Raw genomic sequence first — 20,106 nt, forward strand, 5'->3', positions numbered from 1 at the left:
GTATAGCGACCTCAGACCCTAAAACCCACCACCAAACTGTACGGTGCTCGTCGGAAGCTGCCTGTGGCTGCCGGGCGTGACTGTGCCGCGCAGGCCCAGCCGCCCGCTGCACCGTCTGGGTGCCTGTGGCCACGCCACCCACCTTCCTAGCGCCAGCTCCGTTCAGGAAACTCGTGCCCTGGGTGAAGGAGACGGCGCGCGTCCTGAGGCCAGCCTGCCCGTGGCTCTCAGCGCGGCCCCGCCCCTCCCTGTGCGGTCCCTCCATCTTGTGTACAACGTAGAACTTTCTCCGTGAGTCCCACTGGCCTGGGGAGGGCGCAGGCTGGCAGGAAGCAAATTTCTCTCTGTCTGTCTGTCTCTACTATAGTTTTATTTTGTCTGTCTCGTTTGTTCATTTAGATGTTTTAATTTTTAAGAAAGAAATCTTTGCTGATATTTATAATTTTGTATCATAAGAATGTTTCCTACAGTGTTTGTCATGCCAGTTTATAACAAAAAAATGCAGGGATTTTATTTCTATTGGAAATACACTATTACAGCTGTTTGACTTTTGAACAGAATTTTTATTTGTATAGAGTACTTACTAATGTTAAATAGTTCAGAGTATATAACATTTACATTAAGGACTCATGGTAGGTTTTAGCATAAGGAGCTTAAAGGAAATATTCAAACTGGGTCTCGTCTGCCAATTTGGGTGGAGATGAGTTTGTGTCATTTCAATTACAAAGATAAAAAGTATGCCATATAATTTATTTATATGAAAATTTATTTTTGTAGTGTACATAGTAGTCATCAAGTCTTTTGACAGAAGTATATTTTTAAAGAATTTATATGTGATGAATCCATAATGTCTGGAACTTTGCTGAGACACGAGTGGGGACACTTTCCATTGTAAATCACAGTGAGGAAAAGAAAATGTTTAACAGTGTTAAGAGAGTGGGAGCGGGTGGATATCCATGCGATCGTGAAGTGTTTATTAGTTACCATTTGTGACCTCGTGTGGCTCTCATTTTAAACCTTGGAAGGTGAAAATGTACAAACTCTAAATATTAACGTTCAAACACTGATAGAAATTCTAACATGAATAAAAATAATATAACTTGTTGGCTGTGCCTCTGTTTGTAGAATCTTTTTTCTTAAAATACCGAATGGGGCCAATTCGAACCCCAGCCATCGCGGGCCTCGTCTCCCATTCTCCTCGTGTGTCCAGGTGAAATGCCAGGACGCCCAAGATGTGCGTTCATAGAATTCTCCAGCAAACCACTGCAGGTGGAGGAAGTCAGACGAAGAGGGACCAGGGCAGCATTTCATTGCTGTCAGAAGTGAAATGTCCCCACAAGAGCCCATTTACTAATGTTTGGAGCTGACGTGACCGAGTCGTGAAGGTTTAATCCTGGCGGTGGGTGATCTACCTGGATGGTGCCCTGCAGGCTGGCAGGGCGTGGCTGGAGGAGGCGCCCCGGGGCTGTGGCTTCTCTCCCTGCTGCCTCTGCCTCTGGCTTCCCGTCCCCATGCTGTGAAGGGCGTGGCCCATGGACCCACGCTCTTTCTCTGCCTCCTGCTTCTGTATCCGCCATATTCTGAGATCTGGTCCCCGGCCTCACGTGGACTGAAACCGTAATAAATCTTTACTCTAAGCTACGTGGTAAGTCTTTAGATTATAGCTGCAAGAATGCTGACTAGAACAGTTACTAATTTCTTTTTATGGTACCAAGGTTTGAACCTTTGAGTTACACTCCTAGCCCTCTTTATTTTATTTATTTATTTATTTATTTATGCAGGTCTGGGGATGGAACCCAGGGGCATTCAACCTCTGAGCTATGCCCTCTGCCCTATATTTTATTCTTTATTTTGAAAAAGGGTCTCTGAGTTGCGGAGGGCCTCCCTAAGTAGCTGAGGCTGTCCGCAAACCGCGATCCTCCTGTCTCAGCTTCCCGAATGCTGGGATTACAAGCGTGCGCCACTACGCCTGGCTCAACCCTCTTTATTTTGAAACGGGGTCTCGCTAAGTTACTGAGGGTCCTGGTAAGTTGCTAAGGCTGACCTTGAGCCTGTGATCTTTCTGCCTCCCAAGTACTGGGGTTACAGGTCACAGGTGAGAGCCACTACAGCTGGTGAGACATTTGCCAGGACTAGGGGATGGACCCATGAGTGTTTATTATTCTGTTCTATTGTTTGTGTGATTAAAGTCTTCCCATAAGAAAGAGGAAAACCAAACATGCACATTTGTATGTCTTTTTTTTTTTTTTTTTTGGTGGTACTGGGGTTCCTGGAAGCCCTTCTACCTCCGGGCTACACTCCCAGACCTATTTTTACATTTTCATTTTGGAAACAGGGTCTCCTAAGCCAGCGTGCGCGGCTGGCTTCGAACCTGCGCGATCCTCCTGTCTCCGCCTCCCAAGCGCGGAGATTACAAGTGTGCGCCACCACGCCCGGCACATATGTCTTTATACTATATATATAACACATGTTTATATACAAAGAGATGTTGAGGGTCTTTATGCCAGGGGCTGTTATATTCATCTTTTCAGCTTGCATAGAACCTCGCACACCCCCTGGATCCAGACAGATGCAGTGGTCCTTAAGTAGCTGCTCAGAGAATGATCCGCAGAGACAAGAAGGACACTTTATTGCCCTTATCACTGCTGCTCAGAACAGGCTCCACCACCAGCTCATGATGGGTGGGTTCTGTTGGCATCCATACGTGGTATGTCTTACTTGAAGAGGGAAGGGGAGGCCAGCCTTAGGGGAGAGGGTGAAAAAACAGGGCTCCTCATACACAGTGTCCACACCTATGGATTCAGCCAATTCAGATTAAAAAAAACTATTCAGAAAAGCTGGGTGTGGTGGCGCACGGCTATAGTCCCAGTACTTGGGAGGCCGAGACAGGAGGATCACGGTTGGAGGACAGCCTTGGCAAATACTCTCAGCAACCTAGAATAACCCTGTTTCAAAAAAAAAAAAAAAAAAAAAAAAACTGAGAGTGTAGCTTGGAGGTCGAATGCCTGTGGATTAAAAAAAAAATTGTATGTGAGCCGGGCATGGTGGTGCACACTTGTAATCCCAGCTTTTGGGAGGCTGAGACGGGAGGATTGCGGTTCAAGGACAGCCTCAGCTACTACTTAGTGAGGCCCTTTACAACTCAGTGAGACCTGTTTCAAAATAAAGAAAAAATAGGGCTGGAGGTGTAGCTTAGAGGTAGAATGGCCCTGGGTTTCAACCCCAGTACCGCACACAGAAAAATTGTACGTGTACTGTGTACACACTTAGTCATTTTCTAAATACAGTGTGACAACTCTATGTACCATGTACATGGTATGAGGCATTATAAGTCACCTAAGATTATTTAAGTGTATGAGAGGATGTGCACGGGTTATGTGCAGACACTCTGCATTTTATCTAAGGGTAAAGCAGCTAAGGATTTGGATATCAGTGGGGTCCTGGAACCAATCCCACAGGGATACTGAAGGAGTGGAAAGGTCAGAAGGGGTCAAAGGTAGCGGGTCAAGGCTTCCCAGGCACAGGTGAGTTGGGCCAGTGTGTGCGTGCCTACTGTGTGCATGCCTACTGTGTGCTTTCCAGCCCAAGGTAGATATCGGTTATCTCCTCAACAGTGGAAGAATAGTGTACAAGTTCAGGTGCCCTTCCTTCCTGACACTTTGAAAACCCCACCTTAATTGTGTGTGCCTTACGATTACAGACCATTAGGAACCATTAGTAAGTGAACGAAGAGGTCTCAATCGCGCAGTGCAAACTCTTGTGAAACGCAAACCCAGTTTCACGTATTAATTGCCTCTCATTAAGGAGGAACATTTCAGCCAATTAGCTTTTGGGATTTGAGTGCAATCAGAGGGAGAATCCAGAGATTTGCTAATTGCTTCCCCCACTGCAGCCATTCTCCCTCGGCGCAGGCGTCTGCTGTGGGCAGGTGATGGCCCTGTGTGCGTGGGGCTCCGAGGCCTGAACCCTTGTGCTGTGGATCACGTGCCTTTGACATTAACATGTAAGGTCAATGGGGGAGAGCTGGGCCAGGCGGGGCGTGCCTGTAACCCCAGGACTTGGGAGGCTGAGACGGGAGGATCGCAGGTCTGAGCCAGCTTCAGCAACTTAGAAGACCCTGCTTCAAAATACAATTTCCAAAAAGGGGCTGAGGGTATAGCTCAGAGGTAGAATGCCCAGTGACCTAAAAAAAATGTAGCAGGCCAAGGCTTCCCAGGCACAGGTGAGTTGGGCAAGTGTGTGCGTGCCTACCGTGTGCTTTCCTGCCCAAGGTAGATAGCGGTTATCTCCTCAACAATGGAAGAATAGTATACAAGTTCAGGCGGACAATAAGAGAGAGTAAAAACATCAGACTAGACTCCAAAGATGCAGGTCGACCCGACTGGCGAGGTGTTGGCGGAGGCCGAGCAGGTTGTATGGTTCTTCGGCTTCGACGATGGCAAAGTTGTTCTCCGGCTTTCAGCTTCTGAGACTCATCGCAAAGTCCCCCAGTCCTGACGGCCTTCCACGACGCCATGCAAGGAGGCGCGTGGCACCCTCTAACGGAAGGGCTGAGGCTCCGGCAGAGGTCGGGCACGCATGAGGCCGTGGTCTCACGGGTTCTTGGAGGAAGCGTGTGTGACGGCCTGGCGCGGCCACGCCGTCTTCTGTCACGTCTCTCCTCTCTTGTCTTGTCTTCGTACTGAAGATTGAGCCCAGGGGTATTTTGCCTCTGAGCCCTTTTTATTTTTCCTTTTGTAACAGAAGTCTCACTAGGGTATTGAGGGTCTTGCTACGTTGCTGAGGCTGACTTTGAACCCGCGATCTTGCTGTCTCGGCTTCCCAAGTACTGGGATGCCAAGCCTGCGCCGCCGCGCCCGGCCTCCTCCTGCGTTCCGATGGTCTTTCTGGTTGGGGTGATGCGCTGGCCTCTTCTAGTATATCAGCCTCACTTCTGGCCTCGTCTTGTCTGGTGGCTGGTTTTCCTCTCTCAGAGTCCACGGCTAACAGCCTCCTGCCCCATCTTGCTTCCCTGGAGAGGCCCCCAGCACGAGTCCACCTCCTGCTGCTGCTGACCGTCAGTCTCGTAATTACAAAGATGGTTCTCTTGGCAGCTTGACTTGGGGTTCGGCTGCAGTGCTCATCATTATTTAATAACTCACCAGTCAGAACTTGCTCATCAATTCCACCTCCATCTACATGATTTTTCCCCTTTATAAACATAAAACAGGTTATTATCTGCCGCCCCCTTTCCACAAGAACTCAAGCCGTTGTATTTGAAGATGGTGCTGTCAAAAGAGGTATTTTCTGAGGGTTTTGTTTTTGGTTTTGGTTTTGGTTTTTTTTGTACTAGGGATTGAACCCAGGGGCATTCTACCTCTACATCCCGGCCCTTGTTATTTTTTATTTTGAAACAGAGTCTCGCTAGGTTGCCGAGGCTGGCCCCATACCTGGGATGCTCCCGTTTCAGTCTCCCAAGTCCTAGGATGACGGGCACGTGCTCTGCACCTGACCCGGGGCTCGGGCTCCTAGGACAGCTTATGGCTGCTGTTCACCTGCTGGTGACCTGCCCTGCACCGCTGTGCCGCAGCCTCCGGTCCTGTGGACGGGGGGCGTGTGAGTCATGAAGAGCAAGGGGGCTTGGATGCCGCGGTGTCCTCCCTGGAGACACAGCTCCCCGCCACCGGCTGACTGGGCACAGGGCAGGGCCCCTCCTACACGCCCCTCCAGCATCCCAGCCCCAGGGGTCGCTCGCTCCTTCCCTTTGCTTTCTACAAAACACTTGTCAGAAAAAGACCCTGCCATATGTAGAAAGCGTGTCCACACTGGCCACGCCAAGTGCCATTTGGATCATCTCTCTGTCCCCAGTTTAATGGGGGAGCCTCGGGCCCCGCGGTTTCCTGGAGCGCCTCCTCGTTCCTAACAGACCAGCAGAGCCTGCAGGAGCCTTGTGATGGCGGTTAGTGTTCATTCCTGGCAGGTAATCTAGGCCGAAAATGGCATCCAGCATGCCCCCTCTCACGACAATGTGAATGATTAAACAGATTCATGTTTGAGGCATGTTCTCATTACATGCAGCCTTCATTAAAAGTAATTACGGCCTGGCAAATGTACTTTTCAGATGATTAATAGCCCCATCTCCACTTCATTTGGGGGGAAGTCAGTTACCAGTTACCAACAGTAAAAAATCCAGGCTGCACACAGTGGCTGGCACATGCCTGTAATCGCGGTACTTGGGAGGTTAAGACAAGATTGCAGGTTTAAGGCCAGCCTCAGCAACATAATAAGACCCGATTTCAAAATAAAATAGGGCTGAGGGATTTAGTTCAGAGGTAGAATGACCCTGGGCTCAATCCCTAGTACCACAAAAACAAAACAATAACAATAAAACACACATGCCTCTGTATCAATGTGGCTGCTACCTGAAATTTAATGGTACAGAGCTTTCCTGAAACTGCAACATATGCCTGTTGTGTGAAAAAAAGAAAAGAAAAGATGGGGACTTACATTTACCAAAGTCCTGAATAAATACAGCAGATCTTGGAACACAAATCCATGGAAAGCTTTTCCCAGATCAACACAATTAAAAGAAGTTGGATTGCTGAATGTCTGTGTGTAAATATTAACGGCAACGAATGGTCACTTCAGTGGCATAAGGCACATTTCGGAGAAACCTGCCTTCCAACTTGAGTTCCCATGAATGCAATTTCTTTTTCATACTCAGGTTCGGGGGTACGTACGACCTGTGACTTAAACAGATCGAGTAAGCATTGTGTATGGAGTTTACCGCGGAAGGGCTAAGTGGACGGTCACTGGCCACCTTCAGAGTAAAATGACGGACACCCACTGTCTGCCCTGTATGGAGGACACAGGCTTCAGAGTCTCCTGCCGGCCAGAGCGAGCCAGCTGGAAGATGGCCTGCCTCTCAGGAAGGCCGCGGCAGGGTCTGGCTTAGGGGCCGCTCCCTAACCCTGCCTGTCAGATTGGAGCCCCCAGGCTTTCCCGAGGTCCTCCCTCACACACGTGGCACACTAAAGAACAAATTATAACACCAGGCATGGCGGCACACCAGGAGGCTGAGACAGGAGGATTGCAGGCCCGAGGTCAGCCTCCGCAACTTAGCGAGGCCCCTGTTTCCAAACAAAAAAGGGCCGAGGATACAGTTCAGAAGTAGAATAGCCCTGGGTTCGATCCCTAGAACCACAAGGGGCAGGGGCGGGGGAGGAATTCCTGTCCCTGGACTTCCACACACAAATGCAAAGTTCACAGGTCCTGACTCCTCCCCACAGAGGAACATGTGTTTCTGTGGAGACCACACAGCCAGGATCTCTGTCGTTTCCAGAATCTGGTCTGCATTGGCCGCGTAGCCTGAGTCAAATTAGAGAACCACGGCCACATCGGCTGGAAGGAATTTGGGGAGCGCCTCTTCTGGTGCATCAGAACCACCGGGTCTGCTCGTGAAAGCCCAGATTCCTGGGCCTTGCTCCCAGGGACTGATTCAGTAGGTCTGGGAGGCTTTTCAAGTGAGCTTCCAAGGCCTGCCGGTTCACCGGCCACACTGCTGCGGCCCTGGTCTGCTCTGCCCCGTCTTAGATGGATTGGCGGGCTTCTCTTTAAGGGCCGCAGAGTAAATATTTCAGGGTCTGGAGACCAATCAGCCTGGGCTGCAGCTACACAGTCCTGCCATTATAGCCCGAAAGCCGCCATGGGCAACGGGACCCTCCCTGGACAGGGCTGACTTCCGACAAGTCTGTAAACACAGGAGGCGCCCGTGGCTGCAGTGGACGGGTCCCTCCCGCAAGGGACTCACCACCTGCCTTTGGTAACTCCGGACTCGGTCCTCCCCTCTGCTCCTTACCAACGGCTGTGGACGGGGCTATTTCTGGTCCTGCTCCTTTCTGTGTCCAGGATGAAATACCCTCAGCGCGCAGCTCTGCCGGGTTCTATCGGCCCCACGTTATCATCTAAGAAATTGCTAGAAATGCAATTTCTATCACAAACCCGATCACATCTGCAGAGGCAGAAACCCATCCTTCCTCATAGGCCCTCCAAGAGCCCCCCAACCTCCCGGAAGTCAAGCACTGCCTGCAGGGCGTGTGGGACCCCGGACTGCCAGCCCCGTTGTCCCCTCGCAGAGCAGCAGGGCCTCCAGAGGACTGAGGGACAGCTGGCTACACACCTTGTGAGAGCTGATGGGCAGAAGGCCAGGGGAACCTGGAAGGAGAAGGTCAAGGAAGCTTTCAGTTGCTGCAAAGTAGAAACACAGAAGCAAGCTTTCCTTTTCCACAAGCTCGTTTCCCAATATCCATCGTTCTCCAGATCCCCACCACCTAATTTTCTTCTAGAGAAACGACCCCTTTCCCCACTAGCAGCCCGTTTGCTCCGGGTGGAGCTTCCCTTATTCCAGACTCCAGGGCGGACTACGCTACTTAGGTCGACCAGTAAGAGCAGCACATCCTGCCAGCCGTGGTGATTGGCTCAAGGATGAATACAGGAACCAATCAGAATCCACTAGATATTATCAGACTGTCGGAAACTTACTAGAGATGCTTTATTCCATGGATCTTGAAGGTAAAACTTTGCAGCCTTCTTGTGAATCAGGCGGCGAGCCGGGAGGACTCTTCTGAGACAGGAGCTATCGCAGCCGAAGGTAAAGTCAGGGATAGAAGGGGAGAGATCAAGTCTGCTTGTATTATCGGAATGCTAAACCCAGCTGTCCCTAAAGCTAAATCTCTTCTTGAAAACTTCAGTTCTCAGAGGCCTTTGTGGTCAGGCCGGTTAGAATCATGATTTTATTTATTTATTTATTTATTTATTTATTTATTTATTTATTTATTTTTTGGTGGTACTGGGGTTCCTGGAAGCCCTTCTACCTCCGGGCTACGCTCCCAGACCTATTTTATATTTTTGAAACAGGGTCTCTTACGCCAGCGCGGCTGGCTTCGAACCTGCGCGATCCTCCTGTCTCCGCCTCCCAAGCGCGGGGATTACAAGTGTGTGCCACCACGCCCGGCATGATTTTATTTTAATTGACCTAAACTCAGCCATGCCACTAGACTTGCAGGGGAGTCGTGGACTCACCGAACACAGACAGGCATTGAACACAAGTGAGAGGTAAAGAAGCCTGCTTGACAGTGGGGCAGGGTAGGGCCCATGGGAAGCAGACTTGGAGAAAGAGACTTCCTGTACGCAGAAAGTGTGCTGGGGACTGAGTGGCCCAGGGCTGAGGGCAGAGGGGGGCTTGAGCTGAACCGCAGCTGAGCCTATGGGGGAGACAAAATTCCCCCCAGAGTTGACTCGGACCTGTGCAAGGCCAGAGCTTCACACTCTCATGTTGACTAGTGTTATGGGAAGGGCTTGGAATAATCCCCCGAAGGCTCCTGTGTTGACAACATGTCCCCAACACAGCAAAATTCAGAGGTCCAATCCTTGACGCAGGGCTCTAATCTCAACAGTGGGTAAACCCACTGAAGGGTTCATCATTTGAGTGGACTTACTGGGTAGTAACCTAGGCGGGTGGGGTGTGGGTAGGGGAGGTAGGGCTCTGAGGGTGTGGCGTTGGGCGTGAGCTCTGTCTGGGGTCGCTCCCCGTTTCTCTCTCTGCCTCCAGCTGCCATTAAGTTGAGCTCAACTTTCCTCCCTAGGCTGTGCTGTCATGATGTTGCCTTGGAGCTGGCCAGCGTGGACTGAACCTCTGAAACCACGAGCCAAGTAAACATTTCCTCTTAGGTATTTTGGTCATAGTGATGGAAAAGTGGAATAAAAGAACCAGTCCTGCCCTGGATGCAGGCTGTAGCAGCAGACACGATGTTGGGCCAGTGTCTCTCTTACATCAAGCACAGCGCCCAAGAGGGACTCGGGTGAGCGAAGAGTGTCGGGTCAGGACGTGGTGGGACCCGCACACGCTCCAGATGGCGGGGCTGCGGTGAGAAGGAAGTGGAAGAGAAGCGGATGGATTGAGTGTTGAACCCTTGATACGTAAGCACCCAGGACGATGCTTTGAGAGCTCCCTCCAAAAAGACGTGGATCCGTGAGTCATCGGAATAGAAGCCACAGTTGATGAGCACCTGCCAAGAGACAGGACAGTTCTGGAAACATGAGCGAGCACGGAGCTGAACAGAGAGAGCCCGTGACATGCAGCTTAAGGGGCAGCAGGGCCAGAGAGTGTTGCAAGAAGAGAATGGCATGAATAGCAGAACTTAGAGGTGATTAGCTGTGTGCCAAACGGTGAATATTCACTCCAGAACATTGCTTCGTATTCTTAACTTAAAACAACTTGTTTCTGGAGGGGGAACTTAGAGGAAGTGGAGGCCAGGTGGCAGGGCGGGGTGATCAGCCAATGGACAGTTAAGTTCAGGGAAGCATCTGGAATCTGGGCAGAAGACTGGTATGTCTGAAACACATGTATCTGCTGAGTAAAAGGTAAGTCATCAAACATGTTTGTGTAGAACATCACTCTCTGGGTTTCTATTCTCTAACAGCTTTATTGGAGTATAAATCACATACTCTCTAATCTACCCACTGAAAATACACAATTTGATGGCATTATAAGTTTTTCATACATTATTATTTTTAATCAATGCATAGTATGTGTGCATATTTATGGTATAGTGTGACGCTTCGGTTTGTGTATATAGTGTGTGACGATCAGATCACCTTAGACAGACATCTTGTCTATGCTGGCAAACACTCAACATCCTCACTCCTGTGATGGAGGAGGAGAGAACTAATAAAGGAAGCACGTCTTTCTATTGCTGTAATGTACATACCTGAAATTATCGGTGCCAATCTCAGGATCATGTATGGGGGAGGGGTTCACCAAGTGCTGAGCGCGTGTATGTCGCTATCGCTCTGAGTTTCATTATGATGTAAAACTCAAATGCACCAAATAAAAGTATATTTTAAGATATCTTTGTTACTAGCTGAACAGCATTCTGTTTTACACATCTACACGTATACACATGGACCACAGTTTCTTTACCCATGCATCCATTAATGGATATGTTGGTTGATTCTATATCTTAACTATCGCGAACAGTTATGAGTATCCATGAGAGAGCAGATGTCTCTTTGACATATTTACTTCATTTTCTTTGGAGAAATACCCAGAAGTGGGATTTCTGGAGAGAGAGAGAGAGAGAGAAAGAGAGAGAGAGAGAGAGAGAGAGAGAGAGAGAGAGAGAGAGAGAGAGAGAGAGAGCGCACACACTGTACTGGGAATAGAACCCAAAGGCATTCTACCTCCAAGATACACCCCCAGCCCTATTTTTTTTTATTCTTTATTTTGAAACAGGGTCTCATTGAGTTGCAAAGGGCCTCACTGAGTAGCTGTCCTCCTGTTTCAGCCTCCCAAATGCTAGGATTACAAGCATTCGCCACCATGCCCGGTTCCTGTATGTTGAATTTTCATTACCATTTGTTTAAAGAATTGATTTACTCATTGTCAGAGTGATCCTTCAGGAGAATGTCAATTTCCATGTAATCTTACAATTTCTGAAGTTTCTCTCATTTATTTCTAGTTTATTCCGTTGTGGTCAGATAAGATATTCTCTTTTTTTCTCTCTTTCTCTCTTTCTTTCTTTCTGTAATGTTGAAATTGAGCTGGGGAGTTGTGAAGGAGGTAAACACCAACCAGGTTATTGAAAAGCAGCTTTAATCAGCCTAATAAACTGGCAACTTCCGGCGAGGTCTGCGGACTGTGGGGAAGGGACCGATGACCAAGCAGCAGCCACACAGTCAGCGGAGTCATGGTCAGTCAGCAGAGTCATGTGCCAGAGCAGAAGTACAGATGTTTTAAGCAGGAGGACGGGCGGTTGCGGGGGGCTAGCAGTGTGGGAATGCCAATTCTCTCACAACATCCGGAGTCTCACGATGCCTGGAGTCTGTCTCGCGATGTCTGGAGTCTCGAGGCATCTGGATTCTTGCGATAGCTCTGCTTCTGGCTCCCGGCGTTGCACCTGCTGTCCCATGGGGGAGGGGGGAGGGACCCGACCTATCACTTCCTTATTTTTAGTTCTGGTTTCTGAGACTTCCTTTTGGCCTGACGTATGGTGCATCCTGGATAATGTTCCAGTAACTGATAACAAGAATGGGTTTTCTACCGTTGTTGGAGGAAATATCCTGTAACTATCTGCAAGGTCCATTTGGCCCGTGATATAATTTAACTCCGACTTTTTGATGTTGTTATTGTTAGATTTTTATCTGGATAATCTGTCCATTGATGGAAATGGGATATTGAAGTCCCCGATTATTACTGTGCTGGAGTTGACCCTTTAAGTATTTGTTTTACATAATTTGTTGCTCCAGAGTCGGGCACACATATATTTAGAATTGCCGGATGGATCTTTTTATCATTACATAATGACCTTTTTTCTCGTGGTACTGGGCATTGAACTCAGAGGCATTCCACCTCTGAGCATCAGCCTCTTCAGACCTGTTTTCTTTTTATTTGAAAACAGAGTTTAGATAAGCTGCTCAGGGTCTTGCTAAGTTGCTGAGTCTGCCTTTGAACCTGCGATCCTCCTGTCTCAGCACCCCAAGTACTGGGATTATAGGCATGTGCCATGGTGCCCGGCTTCTTTCTCTTTTTCCTCTTTCTCCTCCTCTATAAACTTAAAGATGAGTGATCAAGAATTTTAATTACATCTTCAGAATTTCTAAGCAGCACCTATATTCACATTTGATTTGATACCCAGGAGAAGGTGTATCCGTGCTACAAGATGAGCCCTGCTTCTATTCTATCCTCCAGTTCTTGAAAGCAAATTAACCCCACCCTCACCAGAAACACACTGGAAAGAGAATGCTGGGGATTATGGCTAAGCCTACCCGTGGTGAAACATCAGAAGCTGTCACAGAGAAATTAAGTGATTCTCTTCTGCTTCTTGCAGTGGGACACAGTCTGCTCAGGCTGGTTTAAACACAAAGATATATTACACATTAATGAATGGTTTGCATACTTAAGGAAAAGGCCGGGAGAAAAGCTGTGGTCTAAGTTCTTGGGAGCAATGCTGATGTTACAGAAGACTCCAAGGTTTTCTTCTTTTTTATTTATTTGGGGGCGGTTACTTGAAATAGAACGCAGAGGTATTCTACCTCTGAGCTTTACCTCCAGCCCTGTTCTCATTTTTTAAATTTTAAAATAGGCTTTCTCTAAGTTGCCGAGCATCTTGCTATATTGCTAAGGCTGGTTTCAAACCTACCATCCTCCTGTTTCAGCCTCCCAAGCACTTGGATTACAGGTGTGTACCACCTCACCCAGACAGTTCCCGCCTCTTTTAAGATCAAAAGGCAACCCCAAACTAGAAAGTTCTTGACATTTTCTGAACCAAGTCACCAAAACCTGGCTTCCAAAGAGAAACAACAGAAGCAACACAAAAGTGGCCCCGTACTAGTTTCTGCTTTCTCTGCACCAATGGAGAGGAGAACCTAAATATATCTTTACCCCTAGCTGCAAGGGAGTCTGGAAAATGTTTTTAGTTTCTCACTTAAAAAAAAAGTACTAGGGATTGAACCCTGGGGGTTCTACCTCCAATATACACCGCCAGCCCTTTTTCTTTTTTTTTTTTTATTTGTAAACAGAATCTCACTAAGTTCATGAAGGCCTTGCCAAGTTGTTGAGGCTGGTCATTGAACCTGTGATCCTCCTGTCTCCACCTCCCAAGTCCTAATTTTTCACTTCTGAGGTCATGATGAATGGATGTCGAGCGCCAACTCGACACAGGAATATTTTCAAGGTCCTTCAGTCATTAAGGAGCCAGCCAGAAACCAAACTCAGGCCACGCTCTTAACCCTCATAGTACACATCCTCCCATGACTCAGAGTGGTCTTTCTTACCTCTTCAGATTTACAGCTAGACTTAGTCCATTTGAGCCTCTGTAACAAAATATCCTAAACTGGGCAGCTTCTAAACAACATCCTTTCACTTCTCACAGTCCCGGAGGCTGGAAGTCCGAGGTCAAGGTGAAGGTGTCAGCACACTGTCGGGCACAATCCCCTTCCTGGTTCATAATGGCTCCTCGTTGCTGTGCCTGTTTTCTAAGAGGTCCCATTCATGATGGCTCCATCCTCATGACCTCATCACCACCCTAAGGCCTGGCCTCAAAATACCATCACAGTGGGTTTCAACAAGTGCATTTGACGTAGGGGCGGAAGGACAAAAATGTTCAGACCGTAACAGGGCTATTTCCTGTCCATGACTCAATAAGAAATATTTCTCGTCACTACTATCAAAGTTTGCATTTACCAAGCCAGCAGTGGTGGTTCATGCTTGTAATCCCAGTACTTGGGAGGCTGAGACAAGAGGATCACAGGTTTGCAACCAGCCTCAGCTACTCAGTGAGGCCCTTTGCAACTTAGTGAGACCCTGTTTGCAAAATGAAGAATAAAAAAATAGGGCTGGAGTGTGGCACAGAGGTAGAATTGCCCTAGATTCAATTGCCAGTACCCCACACACAGAGGAAGAGTTTGCATTCGCCTCTTACAGTTGGCCGTCCATATATGTTGGCTCCACATCCATGAATTCAACCAATCCTGAATCAAAAATATTTGAAAAAAAAATTTTACCTTGCTGCTGACCTATACTATGTAGCTAGCTCACATCTGAACATGTGCAGACTTATTTTCTTGTCCTTATTCTCTAAACGATATTGTAGAATGACTATTTACGTAGACATGACATTGCATTGCTTTGTTTGTCAGCTTCCCGTCACTGTAACAAGTATCTAAGATAAATCAACTTATAAAGAGAAAAGGTTTATTTTGGCTCACAGTTTGGTAGTTTTCAGCGTCTGACAGATTGGCCCCATTGCTTTGGGCGTGTGGCTGGACAGTACATCATGGAGGAAGTGTGTGGTAAAACAAAGTCACTCACCTCATGGATTTGCAGGGGGTGGAAAAAGGAGGTCCAACTCAAAGACTTCTCACTGCACACACCTCTTAAATATTCCACCCACCACAGCTGGGCGTGGTGGTGCAGGCCTGTAATATCAGCACTTGGAAGGCCAAGAAAGGAGGATCGCAGGGTTAAGGCCAGCCTCAGCAATTTAGAGAGACCCTGTTTCAAAACAAAAAAATAATAAAAAAAAACCTGAGGGTATATCTCAGAGGTGGAATGCCCCTGGGCTCCATCCCTAGTACCAAAAGGTAAAAATAAAATAAAAACTAAAAAGATTATACCGATAGCATCAAGCAGGGGACCTCTAACACATGGTCCTTTGGGGACATTTATGAACCAAAGTATGGCACAGATTTTATAAGTAATCTAGAGATAAATTATTTATTTACTTATTTATGGTACTGAGGATTGAACCCAGGGGCACTCTACCTTCAAGCTATACCCCCAATCCTATTGGATTTCTAGTCTGAAAAAGGGGTCTTGCGAGGTGGATGAGAGTCTCGTTACTTGCTGAGGCTGTTCTCCAATCTGCCATCCTCCTGTCTCAACCTCCCGGGTACTGGGATTGCAGGTGTGCACCACCATGCCCAATTTAAAAATCACTTAAAGTAGTACATGGAAAGATCCCATAGGTTACATGCAAATAACCTATGCTGTTTCACATGAGACTTAAGCATCCTCAGATTTTGGGTTCTGCAGTCAGTCTTGGAACCATGATTGAAGTAGTCCATGTTTAGCTAGAAGCAACTTAATATCCTCACGGTTTTCACTCTGCTCAGCAAAGACAGATTTTTCTGCTGCCTTCTCTACAGGAGGAAAGAAACACAGTTTACATGATCCACTACGTCTCTAGCCTCAGGCACCGCCTCAGACACTGGGGATCCCCAGGTGCGGAGCCCACTTTCTATCCTGAGCCGGTAACAGCAAAACTCTTGTTTGCTGACTTTAACAGAGCAGATTCTGGGCAATTCAGCCCAGTTGGCCATGGGCTTGGAAATATAAGAATCATTTGAAAAGCAGACTTCTGGCAACAATAGCAAGCATTATCTGCGATGAGAATCAAGGCTCCTTCCAGCTGCATCGGTCCCACACCCCAGAATTCCTGAATAAATTCCGGTGAATCCAGCCGCGCAGCACTGAGCAGGCGCAGGAGCGCAGCGGCGAGGGCTCTGGAAGGAACTGGCTACGGTGCGCTGAATGCACAGCTCACAAACGAACAGATCCACGCCTGAGTCGCAGCCACTGGGAGCTTGCAGATACACATCTTCAGGTCTCTAAAGGTAGCCACCTCAGCATTTCCTAGCAAATGTCCCCAATATTAAAACTCTGGGTAAATAATACACAACTCCAAGATTTATAAAGCCCACCAAATGTACTTTTTGTGAGCCAACTGCAATTGGTTTTTTTTTTTTTTTTTTAGGAAAGAATCAACACAGTAAACTTTAAAGAGAAAAAAGGGATGGGGGTGTAGCTCAACGGTAGAGCACACGTATGATGCCGTGGGTTCATCCCTACATAGGGTTTGTTAAGTAATGTACATATGTGTCTAGCTATACATATCCAAGAGCCTAGCAAAACCTGTATGCATATTTGTTTGCAACAATTAGATTACCTGAAAGATGAGAAAAAAAATCCTGTGAATAGGCAAAGACCATATATTTATTGACATTGAAAAATGTTCTGTGAGCCAGGCATGGTGGCTCACGCTTGTAATCTCAGTACTTGGAAGGCTGAGACTGGAGGATCCCAGGTTCGTGGCCAGCCTCAGATATTTGGTGAGGCCTTCCACAACTTAGTGAGACTCTGTTTCAAAATAAAGAATAAAAAAATTAGGCTGAGGGTGCAGCTTGGAGGTAGAATGCCCCTGGGTTCAACCCTTAGCTCCACTAAATAAATAAATAAATAAATAAATAATAAAATAAGAGCTGGGCATGGTGGTGCACACTTGTAATCCCAGCATTTGGGAGGCTGAGACAGGAGGATCGTGGTTTGTGGCCAGCCTCAGATACTTACTGAGGCCCTTTTCAACTCAGTGAGTCCCTATTTCAACATAAAAAATAAAAAAATAGGGCTAAGGGTGTAGCTCCAAGGTAGAATGCCCCTGGGTTCCAACCCCAGTACTGCAAAAAAAAAAAAAAAAAAAAAAAAAAAAAGAAAGAAAAGAAATAAAAAAGCAGAGGTAAAAGTCAGAAAGCATGTGTAGTTTTTATCACATTATTATAAAATATTCATAAAATGATAATGATTTGCTGATATTAATTTAATATTGAGTAATTGGTATCTATTATTTAAGTGCTAGATGGTATTCGTTATGTTGTTTCTTTATATTACTGCTTAGATTGTTGGTTGGTTGGTTGGTACCGAGGATTGAATCCAGGGCATTCTACCTTGGAGCCACACGCCCAATCCTATTTTTTTATTTTTTATTTTTTTACTTTGAAACAGGGTCTAACTTGCTGAGTGCCTCGCTAAGTTTCTGAGGCTGGCCTCTCACCTGCAATTCTCCTGTCTCAGCCTTCTTTAGGGGCTCTTGTGGTCCACAGGAAGAAGGTGCCGGATGGGGCGCGGGCCGTGTGGAATATTCCTCAGGGTCCGTGAGAAACGCAGGGCCCAGCACCCCGAGATGCTGCGGGCGAGGCAGGCTGGACTCCGTCGCCCCGTACAGGCCCGCTGCACACGGCAAGCCAGCAGATGCCAACAGACAGCCTTTGTGAGAACCTTCATGTTAATTAACTTTTGTGAGAACCTTCAAGTTAATTAACTTTGCTTGAGCTTTCCGTGGACTTGAAAGCTTTGGAGTGGTTTGTTTTTGTAAAATGCTTTGACTCCAGGGCAAGCCGCTTCAAGGGGGGAAAAGGAAGAAACAAAAAGTAAGAAAGGGACAATTTTTAAGCGGGGCTCTGCTTACCGGGACATTTCTCGCCTGGGCTCCGTCCGTCCCCTCCCCCACAGCTCAGCTCAACCATCAGCGAGAATTTTAATGGCCTTTTTCTTACTCTAAAAAACAGAAGCAGCCCTGCATGGCAGTGGGAGATGGTAGGCAGGTGTGTGTACGTGTGTGTACATGTGTGTGTGTGTATGTGTGTGTGCACACGCGGATATGCATGCAAAAAAAAAAAAAGAAAAAAAGAAGCAAATTCCAAGTGTGCACTGTCCTGGCCTAATATATTCCAACTGAGAGAAAATGGAAACTGGCACTAGATTCGGGGGCCACTTCTACTGGCCAACAAGCGTGCTCACTCTTAGAGTCTTGGGGTGACACATGCTGGGTCCCAGACCGTGAGCTTTGCTGGTTGTTAAGTCTAACCAGAGCCTGGCGTTGTGGAACACTCCAGTAATCCCAGTACTGGGGAGGCTGAGACAGGGGATTGCAGGTTTGAGGCCAGAGATTCAGCAACTTGGTGAGGCCCTCAGCAACTTAAGTTGGAAGGAGGTGCTGAGATGCGGCTCACAGGTAGAATGCCCATGAATTTCACCCCCGGGGCCCCATACTTTTTAATTAGAAAAATGTTATTTTGAAAATCTAACAAGGTGGATAGAATGTGCTGGAAAGTAGTGACTCACCCTCCGTGCAATGCAGGTGTTTATAAAGTCTGCACAGAGTCAAGCCATGGATGGCCTTCTCATCCCGTGTTACTACGGAAACTGCCAACCATGCAGAAAGAGCGCAGAGCTGTGCAGCCACGCCCACGGCCAGCTACCTACACTCTGACCATCTGGCCACCCGACACGGCCATCACGCTGTCTTACTTTTTAAGCATGTTGAATTGCTGATAGCATCGTCTCCTCCCCCTCCTCTTTTTCCTCCCCCTCCTCTCCCTCCTCCTCCCCTTCTCTCTCCCACCTCTCCTTCTCTCTCCCCCTCCCCTCCTTTCCCTCCTACCCCCTCCTCCCCTCCTCTCTCCCTCCTCCCCCTCTTTTCTCTCCTCCTCCCCTCTTTCCCTCCCCTCCTCCCCTCCTCCTCCTCCTCCTCCCCTCCTCCTCCTCCCCTCCTCCTCCTCCTCCCCTTCTCCTCCTCTTCCTCCTCCTCCTCCTCCTCCTCCTCCTCCTCCTCCTCCATCTTCTTCTTCTTCTCCATATTGAAGAAGGCATTCTACCTCAAAACTACACCGCCCTTTTTAATCTTTTTTTTTTTTTTGAAACAGGGTCTAATTAGGATTGAACTCAGGGATATTATACCTTGGAGCTAAACCCCAGCCCTATTTTTATTTGGAAACAGGGTCTCACTAATTTGATAAGGCTAGCTGCGATCCTGCAACCCTCCTGACTCAACCTTCTGGGTTTTACAAAGTGTCCTTAACTCAGTTAATAATTTTTAGTAAATCCTGCTTTATTTTATCTCATGATAACCATCCCTAAATTCTTGTTTCCATTTTCCCAGTACAATTTTGTCCATCTTGTCTTATTTATTTATTTATTTATTATTTATTTATTTATTTATTTATTTGGTGGTACTGGGGTTCCTGGAAGCCCTTCTACCTCCGGGCTATACTCCCAGACCTATTTTTACATTTTTATTTGGAAACAGGGTCTCCTAAGCCAGCGCGCGCGGCTGGCTTCGAACCTGCGCGATCCTCCTGTCTCTGCCTCCCAAGCACGGGGATTACAAGCGTGCGCCACCACACCCGGCTTGCCTTATTTATTTTGAGTCACTGTGTTTTAATGTTTTTTTTTCCACAAATAGGACTTTTTATTTGTCACTATTAAAAATCTGGACTTTAAACAGATACTTTGCCTGGTGGTTCCTATCCATCAGCGCGCTCGACTTTAGCGTCTGTCTCATTCCCAGTAGCTTTTCCAGAACTACTTTTACCACGAAGCTCCCTGAATTTTCCTGATTCACACGTGAGCTTCTTCGGCACTTTTACTTCTCTAGTGAAGACCTCACGAAGAGGACGCATAGACGGGCAAGCTTCATCTGTGTCCTCCCGGTGCTGCCTGGGGTCAGCTGCCTGGCCACGTCTTCTGAGTCATGTGTCTGCACCCGCGGGTCATGACTGCCATCATCTTTTACAGGTTTGATGCACGTGCTGGTGCTGAGCATAGAGGTCCTCTCTATTTGATTGTTCCATCGTTTAGTAGAACCAGTACAGAAGAGACGCGGCGAATGCCACTGGCCGTCTTGACGTCAGCATGAGTTTCCATCATGGTCTGCCATTTTGACCATGGAACACCTCTTGTCGTGTGTGAGCTCCACGCCATGGAAGTCAGGCAGGCAGTTTTTGCCCTGAACG

This window comes from Muscardinus avellanarius (assembly GCF_963383645.1).
Source record: "Muscardinus avellanarius genome assembly, chromosome: 13".
Taxonomy (NCBI): domain Eukaryota; kingdom Metazoa; phylum Chordata; class Mammalia; order Rodentia; family Gliridae; genus Muscardinus; species Muscardinus avellanarius.